The sequence below is a fragment of the Sylvia atricapilla genome, chromosome 6, assembly GCF_009819655.1.
Source record: "Sylvia atricapilla isolate bSylAtr1 chromosome 6, bSylAtr1.pri, whole genome shotgun sequence".
Taxonomy (NCBI): Eukaryota; Metazoa; Chordata; class Aves; order Passeriformes; family Sylviidae; genus Sylvia; species Sylvia atricapilla.
In genome coordinates, this window is record NC_089145.1 from 59,163,727 (window position 1) to 59,177,300 (window position 13,574).

Consider the following 13,574-nt stretch of genomic DNA (forward strand, 5'->3'; position numbering starts at 1 on the left):
TTCCCACAATTACAGGCAATCAGTCAGGACAGGCCACAGGTCATGGATGCAAACCACTCACCAGAAAGCTTTGCTCAACTCTCCAACTAACCAAAAACCAAACCCCAGGACCCCGAGTCACACAAAGAAACAGAAGGACACACCAGTGTTCTAGGTGGTTTTTCTACAGTGAATTGATTAAGTACAATTCCCAGACCGTTTTAGGGAGAGAATTAAGCAGAGCACTAAAAAGGTGAGTGGAAAACTTCCCTCGCAGTCCAACCTGGGTGAAAAGAAGTCTCTGATTTGGACTCTGGCTCTTGTTTGAATCCCCTGATTACCTGCAGGGACACCTTCCACTCTAAAGAGACAGAAGAGAAATTGTGGGCCAAAAATCCAGAGTAGGGAGATGACAATTCTACACAAGAAACAGATTCAACGTTTCTCCACTTCAATGCAAAGCAAATCCACTGTAATGACAGAATGGAGAAAGAGTGCTGGGATCAAGGAGATACAGGTGGGACATTCCCATTGGCATCATGAGGTCTGGTGCACAGATTTACCACCAGAAGGTGGGTTATTTCCTGAGCTGCTGTAACTATTTTCAAAATCCATTGTTGGGAATACAGAATTCTTTATACCAATACAGTCACTGAACGAATATTTTATTTTATTTCTATGTTTGGCAGTCTGGGGATGATTTGCATTACTTACTGATGTGTTCCTCACTTGAGGATAACTAAGCCATTACAATCTCTGCCTGAAAACGTTAAAAATTGTGACAGAGAGTGATAACATTTTCAAATAATCATTAAATCTGTCTGTGGGATATATGATTAAATACTGAAAGAAGTAGGACGGTCCAATGAAGAAGAGGTTTTGTTTTAAATTCTATAAATATACAGAGAAATTACCATAAGATACAAATGAGCCCTATGTAGATATCTATCCATTCACATCAGGTTTTCTATGGCCCTCTGCATGAAAATTTATGTTTGCTTGCTTCCTCTAAGCATTCAAAAGACATAAGGAAATAGAAAAATATCCTGATAAAAATAAATATTTTCCCTAGTACCTTACTGTTTACTAATTGATAATAATTGTTTTTCACTTTGCATCCAGCATACAAATGTTCCAGAAAATTTAACAGAAATTTTGTCTAAGAAGATGCCTAACCTGGAGACTTCAAGAACACTTTCAGCAGTGTTCATTGTTGTCACACGTTTTGTAATAACTCCCATTACAGTTGGAACTTCTCAGAGGTTTTCCACCCAGATTTTTTTTTTTGTGTGTGTGTGTGTGTTTTGACCTTAAATGCTGCTATACAATTTCAAAGGGCTGTCATAAAAGATTCTACCAGAATAATACAACAAGAAACTTTTTCCAACTAATTTTCCCCAAGGAAAACTACATTCACTTAGTGCAGAATCACCTGTTTTTCATTATTTCTGCCTTCTTTTTCTCTCTCTGCCTATGACCATAAAGGCTCAGCAGACCTCTGTGGAACTTTAAATCAGGAAAGAGACTCCTGCTGTTTTGTATGACTTAGTCTTGGATGCCTTTGTAAATGTGTACAAAACTAGAAACTGCAATAATTTCACAGCTGGCCTTCTCCTTCCATGTCTCCAATCCTACAGTTCTAAAAAATTCCCTTTGGTGTTGCTGTCCCTCATGGCCAGCAAACAGAGGAACCTGATGCCTCTGCCAGAGGAATGAGCAGGAGCATTCAGTACTAGCTCATACAATGGCTCTTTTTACACAATTTCTGGTCTTAATGTATATGCCAAAGTATTTTACAGGATGACATTTATTTTCTTAATTTTTAAAAGATCTTTCTGAAATTCACAACTAATAGCTCCTACTCGCTTTTCAGAATGTTAGGATTTAAAATGCTGGTTTCTTCTTCATTAGGTGGTGGCAGAACATGTGGTGAGGACTGGAAGATTGTACACATATTGTGTCACCCCTACAAACAGGCTCAACACTGTCTGTTTACACTTAAAGGAATCATTAATTTAACCAAAGCAAGCTTTGGCTAGAATAATTTTTCTTACTCTTTTTTTTTTTTTAATATATCCAAATATAAAGCAGAACCACTTTCTTCAACACTGGTTGATATCTTGAGGAGATGAGAAAAAAAAAACCACCAAATTTAATTCTCTGTATTTTAATGAAAAAGCAAAGGATCTTTGTCTTTAAAATATTACACCTGGCTTACAACTGGCTTCATTTCTACTGGGGAGCAGTATCCTCAGTTCTCCATAGTGTGACATTCATCACTGTGTAATAAAAAATTCTGTGCCTTACAAATTCTATAATAGACAAGTCACTTAATATTACATCATTTGTGTATACAAACACAGCACTTGAGCTTTACCTGGATCTCAGATGTTGTCACTTCAAAGGAGCTCAGAATAGAAGTAGTAAATGAAATTAAGCAGTAAGAGAATGTGTCTCTTTGTTTAATGCAAATGGTCTCCATTATAAAAATGTGTTTTTAAAAACCTTCATATCACGTTTAAAAAGTTGCATTTTGGCTACTTGAATTAAATGTCCTTACAATTGTCTGATGATTTAATAATTCAACTCAAAGGGATTGCTCAGAAGTTGAACATGACACCTGGTACCCCCACTGAAACAACTCCACTGGAACAGTTGTGATGGCAGAGTTCAGCTCCAGTTTGCTGCATTTGCAGGTTGTCTGTGTGTCATAAGGGTTCAGTCAGCCCACCTGGTGCAGAGCAAGAAAATAACCCCTGCCCCAGCATTTGACAGTGCAATGTACAATGCACAATGGTGCACAACAATGTCTGCGTTCAATGGGAAAGAAAACAAAAACTAAAAACCAAAAACCAAACCAAACCCAAAAAAACCCCCCAAAAAACAAAAAAAAAAAAACAAAAACAAAAACAAAACACACACACACACACACCAAAAAAAAAAAAAAAAAAAAAAAACACAACTCAAACAAAAAAAGAAACAAAAAAAATCCCCACCAAACAACCCCCCAATCCAATCATAAAACAATTGAATCCAACTTGACAGTGTGTGTGGAACACAGCAGCTTTTTGGCCTCCCAGGATATAAACATGCTGCAGAAGGGGGGAATATGCAGTTCTCCCATCAGCACAGATCAGCCAAATCAGGGCTGAGCACATCCTTGAATATTCTGTAATACAAAGGCATGGACAATAAGGAAAAACCTGTTGCAAAGGATGTAAATAGATAATCTGTAGGGAAAACGTGTGGATTTCTATCATTTACAAACATCTAAGAAAATGAGCAGACTTTTAAATGGTCACAGAGCTCATGACCAGAGGACTTTTGCATGTACTTGGCTGACTGTGAACTGTTAGTATTTTCAGATTCTAATTTTAGTGCCAGCTTGAAACAGAGAAAAATAATTGACTCCAGCTACTCTGTCCTGCAAGAATTTAATCTGGGAGTGAAGGAGAGTTCTTCCACCAACCCTAGAAGAAGGCAAGTTCTGCCTTAGCTTAGGAAGCTCTTGGCCCAGTTTCCAGCCAGGGAAGGGGAGAGAGCCTTTCATTACCTCTGTAATCTACCAACAGTCCACATAAAACCAGAGTGGAAGGATCCCACGGGGATCAAAATTCAGATCAGTATGTAGTAGCAGAGGTCTAAGGCCACAGAGAAGCCAGCCCTGTCTCTTTTCTCCCCCTTGCACACAAGAGATGATCAAAATATTCTCCACTAGACAGGCTGAGAGACAACCAGTGAAGGGAAGGAAACACTGTGGCTGGGGAGTGCTTTTTGCACTTTTGTGATGGTCCTTTCTTTTTACTCCACTTCATCCTAAGGCAATCTGTAACTTGGGTGCTACCTTCTGCTCCAGTGTGCAAAATTCCCTCCCACAGTGTTGTTCAGTGGAGTTTTGGGGTTATTGCTGAGGTTACCTTTCCTCCTTGTTGGGCAAGCATCTCCTTTTCTGCCACCTCATTCTCCATTCCCACCAGACAAGAACATAGATGTGCTCCCATCGTCTTTGTTCTTGCAGAGTGCAGCAGTAACCTCTGCTATTAACAAAAAGGAACTCGATTCAAACATCTCTTTTGTCCTACTTGACAATATAGGGCAGAGAAAGGAGAAAGACCAGGACTTCGAGTAACAACCAAAATACTGAGATATTGAAATCATGAAATCAAATCACGAAACTGAAACACTGAAGTCATGAAATCATGAAAGCTCTGAGCTGAAATATTGTTCAAGAGATCATCTAGCTCAGCAGGGTGCATTAAAGAAGAAATCTCTCTGCTGACAATACTAGTGGTGGGCTGTCAATATGACCATTCCAGCCCTGCAACTTCTCATCAGAGCAATTGGTTCTTCATATTCACTTTTTTTTCTTTTCCCCCTTTAAGTCACACATAGTTTGTGCTATCACTCAGCAAATATCCAGATTAATTCATATCTCAGAACATGTCACTTCAGACACGCTTTCCCCCTGTGGTGCATTTTGATTGGGTTTGGAGACACCTTTGCTCAAGGAATTTCTTGTTCCTGTGAGTCACTCACTGAAGAGAAAGGTTAAGTGAAAGAGTAGCTGTTTTATTAAGCCCACTGAAATTGCATTTGTTACATCCAACTGGATTTTTTTCAAGCAGTGCACTGGATTGACAAGAAAGCAGCTACTCTGAGGGAAATGAGGGAAAATTCATAGGAGACCAAGGCAAAAGAAAGACTCTGGGTTTTGCTCAGCACCATCAAATTGTTGGGATTTAGAAGAGCGGCTTTTGATCTCTCCCATCCTAATTACTGCACTGGGTTTGACTGCTTAGTATATTAGTTGTCCTTCATAGAAAAATGCAACTGTTGTAATACAAATCTGTACTGGAAATAAAAGTGAAAATACAGCAACCAATCACAAAAAATTAGCAGAAGTCATCCATCAGAATACCTGTATCACACAACTTTTTTCAAGTGTCCTTTGGCTGAGCAGCAGCACGTGCACTGGCTGTTAAAATGAAGCAGTTCTAAAAAAGAAAAGCCTGTGTCTAAGAGCAAAACAGATCAGTGCAGAGCTCTATCATGCATATTGTAGTTCTTCATTTTTTCCCAATATGAAGTTGCCACATATTGTTCTTCTAAATTAAAAATTACCAATGTAGATCCTATATATATGGATTTTTTTCCTATGATAAATTCACCTGCTGCACCCAGGAGTGGGATGTTCATAGAGCACATGACCTTTGCTGCCAACAGATGATGAGTAAATTTTTCAGATACAGTTATACACAGGCTGTACCTTTAGCTTGTACAGGTAAGGTAAAGGAGGGAGTGTGTTAAAACTTTCTTAAGGGAAGAAGGAATTAAAATGTGAGATCAACACAACATACATAAACACCACATTGTAGAGCAATATATCATTCAACAGGTTGAAAACAGCCCCTTTCACAGCCTGGGCCTTTGCCTGTGAGTCTAGAGCTGTGTCTAGCTCAGGGTTAGCTCCTTTCCCAGATCCTACCCAGGGATGCCAATTCTCAGGGAGAGTTTCCTCACCCAAGATTTAGGTTGTTTAAAATCCTTGGCCCTCTAAAAGCCCTGAGTCACGTCGGTATAAAAAAGCAGAGTCTTCAAGGTTTGTTTTCAGGTTTCTCGTGATGTTTATTATTTGATAACTCAGAATTTTCTCTGCTCCCAGCCGAGGTCTGGACAGCAGCTGGGACACGAGGTGACTGCCCCTGATGGGATGTTCCCTTACATTTATACAGATAACTACATGTTGGTTATTTACTATTTTGTGCCAGTGCCCAGTGCCCACACTAAAAGTGTCATTTCTACTTTGACCCAATCCACTTCGTGCCATCACCACCCCAAAAGATGGAGGACGAGGAAGAAGGAGAAGTACATGAGGTACCACCCAAATTCCACCACCTTGTCCCCATTTAACTCTATTCTATAAACTCTAAAACTACTGAATTCTGTATCGTCTACTGTGCTAAACTACTGTTTTCACATCCCAGTGGTTTGCAATTCCTCTCCCATGGACTAAAATCAAACCTGGTGTTTTCCTGGGCTCTGTGCCAAGGTCTCTGAGCCCCCTGGACCAGCTCCACACCCCCTGTCCAGGGCTCAAATTCCCTTCCTGGGGTCCCAGGTCATCCATGGGGATGTCCTGGACTCCAACACTTTCCGAGATCTAGATCTATGAGCAGTCCATTCACTGTCACCAGCAGCCTGGTACAAGGGTGGCATGTCTGGAGTCATATCAGAGCAGTGTGTCACCAGCAGGCTCCTGTGCTCCTGCCACAGTCATCAGCCAGGGCAGAGATCTGCTGCCTCCCTGCAGCTGGGCACCATGCCATTCCACATCTGTCACATCATCCACCAGCAACCTGTGACAAATCCAGCAGCAAAAACCTCAAGGATTTCCCTCAAACATTTCTATTCATTTCCACTGTCAAACAAAAAGAGCATTCACAGGAGATCTCGTTACCACATTTTCAGCTCAAGAGGTGAACGCTGGGTGGTGTGATCACTGGTACCACTGGGAGCTGCCTGCACACTCCATTATCACAGATCACTGGAAACATTTATCCTGTGGCCAAGGTGTACCTGCAGCTCTGAAAGCAAAGCTATAAATGCAGTATAAACTGCTAAAGTGCAGCACAGGCCTGCGGCTCCTCAGGTAAACTCCCATCATTTGGTCAAGCATCACTAAACCCTGTTTATTTTCCTGCTTTATTAAAGAATTTTTCACAGCACTCAAAACAACTCCCAAAGAAAATAATTATCTCTTATACACACTTAAACTTGTGGGACCAATCATAAAAATCAAATTTCTAAACGTGCTGATATGCACAGAAAACCCCAAAGTATGGCCATAATACTTTTGATACAATTATCTTGTATTACTTCCTAACAGTTTAGGAAAGAATTTATATTTATATTTATGTTGGAACTTGCAGACCACAAGATATCTATAAAATAGCAGGCAGTACAGTGAGTATTTAAGATTAAATTCGTAATTAATGTATAAAGTATTATAAAATGCAAAAGGAAGGAAATGTCATTCCTGGCTTTGGTTTCCTTGCTCACTATTTTAGATACTAAATACCCATACTTAGCATAGTTTTCCAAGCAAATGAGACTGATTCAACTACACCTCCTCTTTATCTATCAGTCCTTTTACTCTAAAATTTTCTTCAGCAGCTTTAATTACATCAGACAAGGCAGGAAGAGGATTCAGAGAAAGCACTTTGCTACAGTGAATGAGAACTTGTGGGTGGAAGATAACAGCCCACGTTGTTGTTCCCTTTGGAGGGAGTTAGAGGAGACCCGAGGGCTGAGGCTAATGTCATTCTTGCTCCTCTTCCACCAGCTACAATATCTTCCACTTCTTGCCCTTAAAGCATCAGAAATGCTTCTGCTGCCCAGTCCTGCTTGGAGGGTTGTAACATTAAGGCCAGGGAAATGGCTTCCCATTCAAACTGGAATTGCTCCTGTCCTGGGGTGTAGTTTAGGATGTATTCTATCACCATCTTCAGTTCATGGCCCATCAGTGCCTTGTGCATGACTCACAGATAACTGCCTCCAGGAGTTATCTCTCTTTAATGGGCCACCAAGGACCCACTGTATGACTCATCATCCCATTGGGAGATGCTCCGCCCCAAGGGGAGGAGCCAAGCATTCTCACCTGGATATAAGCTGGGATTTGGGACAGTAGAAGAAGCCTTCACCCACTGGATTCCCAGAGGACTGGAGCTACCAGACCTTTCTATGGGATCACTGCTTCAGGAAGACCACCTCACCTGGACTGCTTCCATCACCCTGATCAGGTTGTATTCTGACTCTGCCAGTGGTTTTTCTTTTTGTATTGTTGCATTTATTTTATTTCATTTTATTTTATTCTTTTCTTCTCATTAAACTGTATTTCTGACTTTGAGCCTCTCATTTGGTTTGTTTTCAAACCACAACACTCCTTCCGAGGAATGGACACCAAATCCCAAAAGACGGAGGTGAAAATTTTTCCAAACTATTATCACCAAAGGTGATTGCTAAAGTACTGGTTCTGTATATTTCCAGAGTTAAAACTGGAGATAATGAGATAACAGGTATCAGGAGACAGCCCTTGCTGTGACAGCCTTGTTCAAAAAATAAAATTTGAGTGGGATATGGTCAGTCCTCTGTAACAAAAATATTTCTTGTATTATGAAGTGAAATAATAAAGCAACCCACACCCTGAATCTTACATAGCAAGGAAAAAAGATTATTCCATACAATTTCAAACAATACTGGGTTATTTATATCCCAGGAAGGGAAAAAATCAACCACCACCAACAGACCAACCAACCAACCAGAAACCCACAAAGAATGAGCATTACTCAAAATGAGAAACAATGAGCTTTCTCCAAGTTTGTGTGTGAATTTTTTATGACAGAACCCGTTTCAGATGAAGCCTGACTAAAAATGTTCATTTGTAGGCAAGTTGGACTTGGCTGACTACTGCCTAATCATTAGGAATATTTATATGCATCTCAAACTGTTTAAAATGCAAACACTGGAAGAATTAAAAACAAAACAAAACAAAAATGCATTTCATCCCAAAAAGCTTTCCTTTGGTTTCTATTTAGAGATATAATGAATACTACAGTCATACAAGCAGCAAGACCACACAATCAGAGAAAGAAAGACCTTGGACAGAGATGAGAACTTAGTAACTGTGTGGAACTCATATTTTTATCACATGATCTCATAACTTTTTCCATAGGTGCTGAGTTTTAGGCTGTCCATCACAAGTGAGTTTTGGAGACAGAAATTATACACTCATAAAACTGATCTGTGATTTGATTCTTGCTGTTAAAATGGTTAAAAACTTGAAAAGGCCAGCTACTCTTTACATACCATGCACAGATTTTGCCTGACTGAAGGTATTTGTGTTCTTCAAGCCAATAATCATTCCAATTAAATAATCCTTTGAATGACTAAAAAACTAGATCCTGCTTCACAGTTTTAAATGCAAAACAACTTATTTACTGCGTTGGGCTCAAAATACATTCTGTGTAATATAACCGCCTATTTTTGTTAGTTCTAGGGTTCCCCACAACCAAATAATCTGATGTAAAACACCTTAAACCTCGTGGAACCCTTAAGGAAGTGCTGCTTTACAAGTGGGGACAGATGAGTGCAGGGATTAAGAGCCAAACTCTCAGTAGTACCTAGGCAAAATTTGCTAATTTTGAGGCAAGAGCAAACGCCTAAAGTGATCACCTGCAGGGGCAGTGGCTGCACTGAGAACAGATTGAGCTGCTCAGCTGCTCGAGCCTGAAAAAGGACATTCAAACTTTGATCTCCTGAGGTTTTGGGCATGTGCCTGTCCCTACCTCTCATTTTACATGAAAGGTGGGAAATTATTTGGTTGGTTGAAACAAAGTCAGGGATCAAAAGAACATTGAATTGATTCAGCCTTTAGGAAGCTGTAGATGGTTTAGGAGTCAAGTAATTTGCAAGAACATTAGTAAGCATAAGAACATCAGTGTAGTGTTAGTCACAGAAAATTAGGAATTTGGCATTTTACTGTAAAGATCCCTTTTACAGTGCTGGAGCACAGCATGGTGTTAATTTAAGACCAGGTAAATTGTGACAATTTTTCATTACTGTGAGATAATACAAAATTTCTAGGGATGACACTTAAGAAAGCGTTCATCAGTCACAGTAGGCTTTGTAGCTAGGAGAAGCTCCAAGCAACTTTGTTGAAAACCAGAAAAATAGTGCCTTCAGAAGTCTTACCAGTGGCAGGTATTTTAAAACACTGAGGATTTAAATGTGTTTAAACACCCCTGACCTAATCCTAACCCTGCTTCCCCATCCCCCAAAAAGGGGGAGAAATCAATGCACTTTTCTAGGGTTTGGGGGGGATTTTTTTTTTTAAGATACTTACACTGACAGACTTTGTTAGCTGGACTAACGCTTCAGATGCTTTAGAAATCAGTGTAAATACAGCCAAACACAACACCACACACGCCTATGCCTGAGGAATAAAAGGCAGGCAGCAAATAAATTACTAGCCCAGAAAAATTCAATAATTAAGACTTTTTCTCCCTTTTCTCCATTTCCTTTTTGGTTTAGAGTGAGGAGGGATGTTGGACACACTTTGCCTCTGCAGCAGAGCTGGCTCTCGGTGTCCATTCAAGCATTTCCTTCTGTTTGTTTCCACCCCAAGGTGCAGAGCCCTGGAAATATGTGTGCTAAATCAAGGCTGCTATCTCCTCAGCAGGACTGTAAGAAATTATTCATTCCACATAGAAGGCTGCAGATGCGCCACATGAAGTACTTCCCAGGTCAACATTGTCTGTATAAGGTAGATTCTGATATTTTAGCCATGTTGTGGCATATTCACCTGAAGTCATACATTGAACTGAGTGCAGGATTTCTTTGACTTTTCCTTCACTCTGAAGGAAATAAAAGTAAGAATCATATATATATTTTTTTTTAATTTTTTTTTTGAAAGGGTGATGTTGGTAGTGTGAAATACAAAGCCAACCAATTTCCATCCACCTCCCAGGGCCACACACTGAGATGTGCTAAATAAGAGACCTTACCATGGAAATAAGTCTCCTCAATTTATAAACAGCAGAATGTAGTCACCTAAGCTAACAGAGAGAAGTAACAATCACTGCTACATTTCTGAACTTTTAAGTCGTGAAATTTTATGGCAGAAGAATGAGAAGTCTGAGAACACGAGTTAAACTTCTAAAATTAAATCAGTGTTTCAAGAGAAACCTCAAAGTGCCCTCTCCTGGCACCTGGCACTAACTGCGGGCTCTGAAACATCCCAAACCCGCAGCACTTACCATCTGCTTAAAAGGAAGTTCTTTCAACACACATTTTTTGTTAAGAAATTGTCTTTATTAGCTACAGAGCAAGGGTAAGATATTGTCTGCACATTCTTATAGAATAAGAAACATTGAAGTGATCTGTTAAAAATTATTTTCAAGTGTTCATAGTGGGTTTTTTTTTCCAAAAAAGACTTAAGATTCATTTAATTACATTATTATTATCACATAATATTAATGTTATTAATCTGCAACAGTACCGATGTAAATTGCACTGCATTACTTATTGCTGATTATTATTGAAATTCCTTTTTATAGATTCACCCTAGAAAGCAAAACATCTTTGGTTTTGGTTAACCAAGCACAAAAAGTGCAGTAAGTGAAAATTGCATTAGAAAAATAAACCTGAACACTCTGTTTATTTCTGGGTTTGGTGTTGCAGGTTAAAACACTCATTCCATTGTCCCACCTTTTTTTCGGTGTAAGAGATATATTTCATTTTGTTTAATTACATATTTTGTTTCTATGGCAACTAGACAGAATCTAATCCATTTCTGTTCCTTCCTAAGCCTTTACATACTGATTTTCTTTCACAGCATAGCAGCAAAAGATAATCCTCCTTTAGAACTCCAAGTACTGTTCTTTCCAAATATCCCTTAATTAGTATGCATTAGGATTAAAACCAGTTGCAGTTGTGCTATAACTAAGAAAAACTGTGAAAAAAAAAAATCTAACAGGATCTAGACCGAAAATTTGAAACTACCATCAAGAAGCTTCAGCATAAATTTACTGCCACCTGCAGGCAGGATCTCCAGAGCATGGGAGCAGCGGGGATGAAGGGAAAGCAAATTTGATGTTCCAACTCTGGCTAATTGATTGAGATTTATTTTACTTACAGGAAGAGGAGAACCCACTAATGTTGCCCTGTTTAATGAAATAATGCCGATTGTTTTAATTTCTGTTGTGCTATTCCAGCTTGCTTCTATTTGTGAAGACAGTGGTGACATCTGAAGGTTTTTCTTCTGAACTGACACAAATTCTACTGCTGCTGACCACCTCTTGAACAGTGTGCTTTCTATATTCTTCCACTTTTCAAAGAAATTACTAGGTTCTAAAATTTAAGATAGATTTAAAAAAAAATCTAGCAAGTCCAATCTTTTAAAAGATGTGTCTGTGGTTAAAATACCCATTCTAGGAAAATTTGGAGATTACTGCCTTACTAAATGGCTGGAGCCCTACACATTAATATTCTTTCATCCAGAGAAACCAAACTGAAAGAGTGACACTTGTAAAGCTTACAAATATCAAACATAAAGTTTACCTACAAGGCCATTTTTGGACCCATTACCATCTGAAACAAGCCTAACTTACAAAATCATACAGTATTTTCTCCTATCAGAAACTGATGCTGTCTCAGTCAGTGCCAAGGGTAAATTATTTATCTTACCAATTTTTTTAAATGCTAGTGCTTAACTCACACTTCATCCCTTCATTTGTTCCATTTACCCAGCCAACCTTTATACTGCAATAGGAATTTTTTCCTCTCAACACTATTCAGCACCACATCTAACCTCGGGTACTCTGCCTGCTGGTGAACCTGTCAGATATTTTCAGCTTTCAAACCTTTCACACAGCCTCTGGCAAAGTTAAATTTCTAGAAGTGAGGTCTGCAGGGCTGCCAGTCCTGAAATAGAAGTCAACTTAAAATAAAAATTTTTTCAGATTTCCAGGCTGGTAGTTCCAGAAAAAAAAAACCAATAATGAGTCTTAAATAGTGGAAGTCACATCTGATCCATCACAACCATTTTCCATGCAGAGAAACAAAAGCATACATAATGCCATGCAAGTACAGCTAGGCTGGCATTTCCAGCAAATGTCAAGTTTACTGAATACATGACGTACTTTTGCTTCAATTATAGGCTGCAAATTCCATTCCAGAGGCAATATACTCACTACCTGGTCTTAATTCCAGCAGCAACCGTGCCTCCGCCTGGGAATAGCACAGTAAGGAACTTCCTTAGGAATGACGAAGTGCCCTCAGAATAGAGCTTACTTTGCCACGTGTAAAAGGCTGTGTGGACAGGGCTGTCACCTGTCAATCTCTGATGATAGATGGATAAAAAGGTTTGGGTTGAAAGGGACCTTAAAGATCATCCAAGTTCCATCCCCTCTGCTGTAGGCATTAGACCAGGTTGCTCAAAGCCTCATATGGATTAAAGCACTGAAGACTTTATCTATTTAAATGCAAAGTCTATCGGACACATGGTTTCTTTCTCCTTACCTCTCTCCCTTGTTGTCTAAAAAAAAACGAGGGGAAAAAAAGCTGTTCGTTCCCACAGTAATTATTGAAGAATTTCTCCAGGAAACTGTGTTAGCACATCTCTCTTTTGCTAAAAGTCTAAGCTTATTTTCTTCTTTCTACTCAAAAGAAAAAAGGAAACATCAAACTGTAGCGACATCCGTGGACAGCAGGGAGAAGGAACTCTGCAGCCCTGAGATATTCTAGAAACACGTGGTTTTATTGCAGGGGTGGTGGGTAAAGAGGGTCTGATTTCAGCCCCCAGCCTCGGCTGAAGGGAAATCCCAAAGAGAGAGGGAGAGGGGTGAGAGGTAAGAAGAGTGCCGGGGTCAGAGTGGAAGAGAGAGGGAGGTAGAAGAAAAGGAAGAAGAGAAGGGCCGAGGACCCTGTTCCAACACATTCTATCTCCTTTTGTGCTGAATATTTTAATTTACAGGGACCAACTGGCACAAGATACAAAACCTACAAACTTTGCATGTAACCCATGAGAACTACTAAAT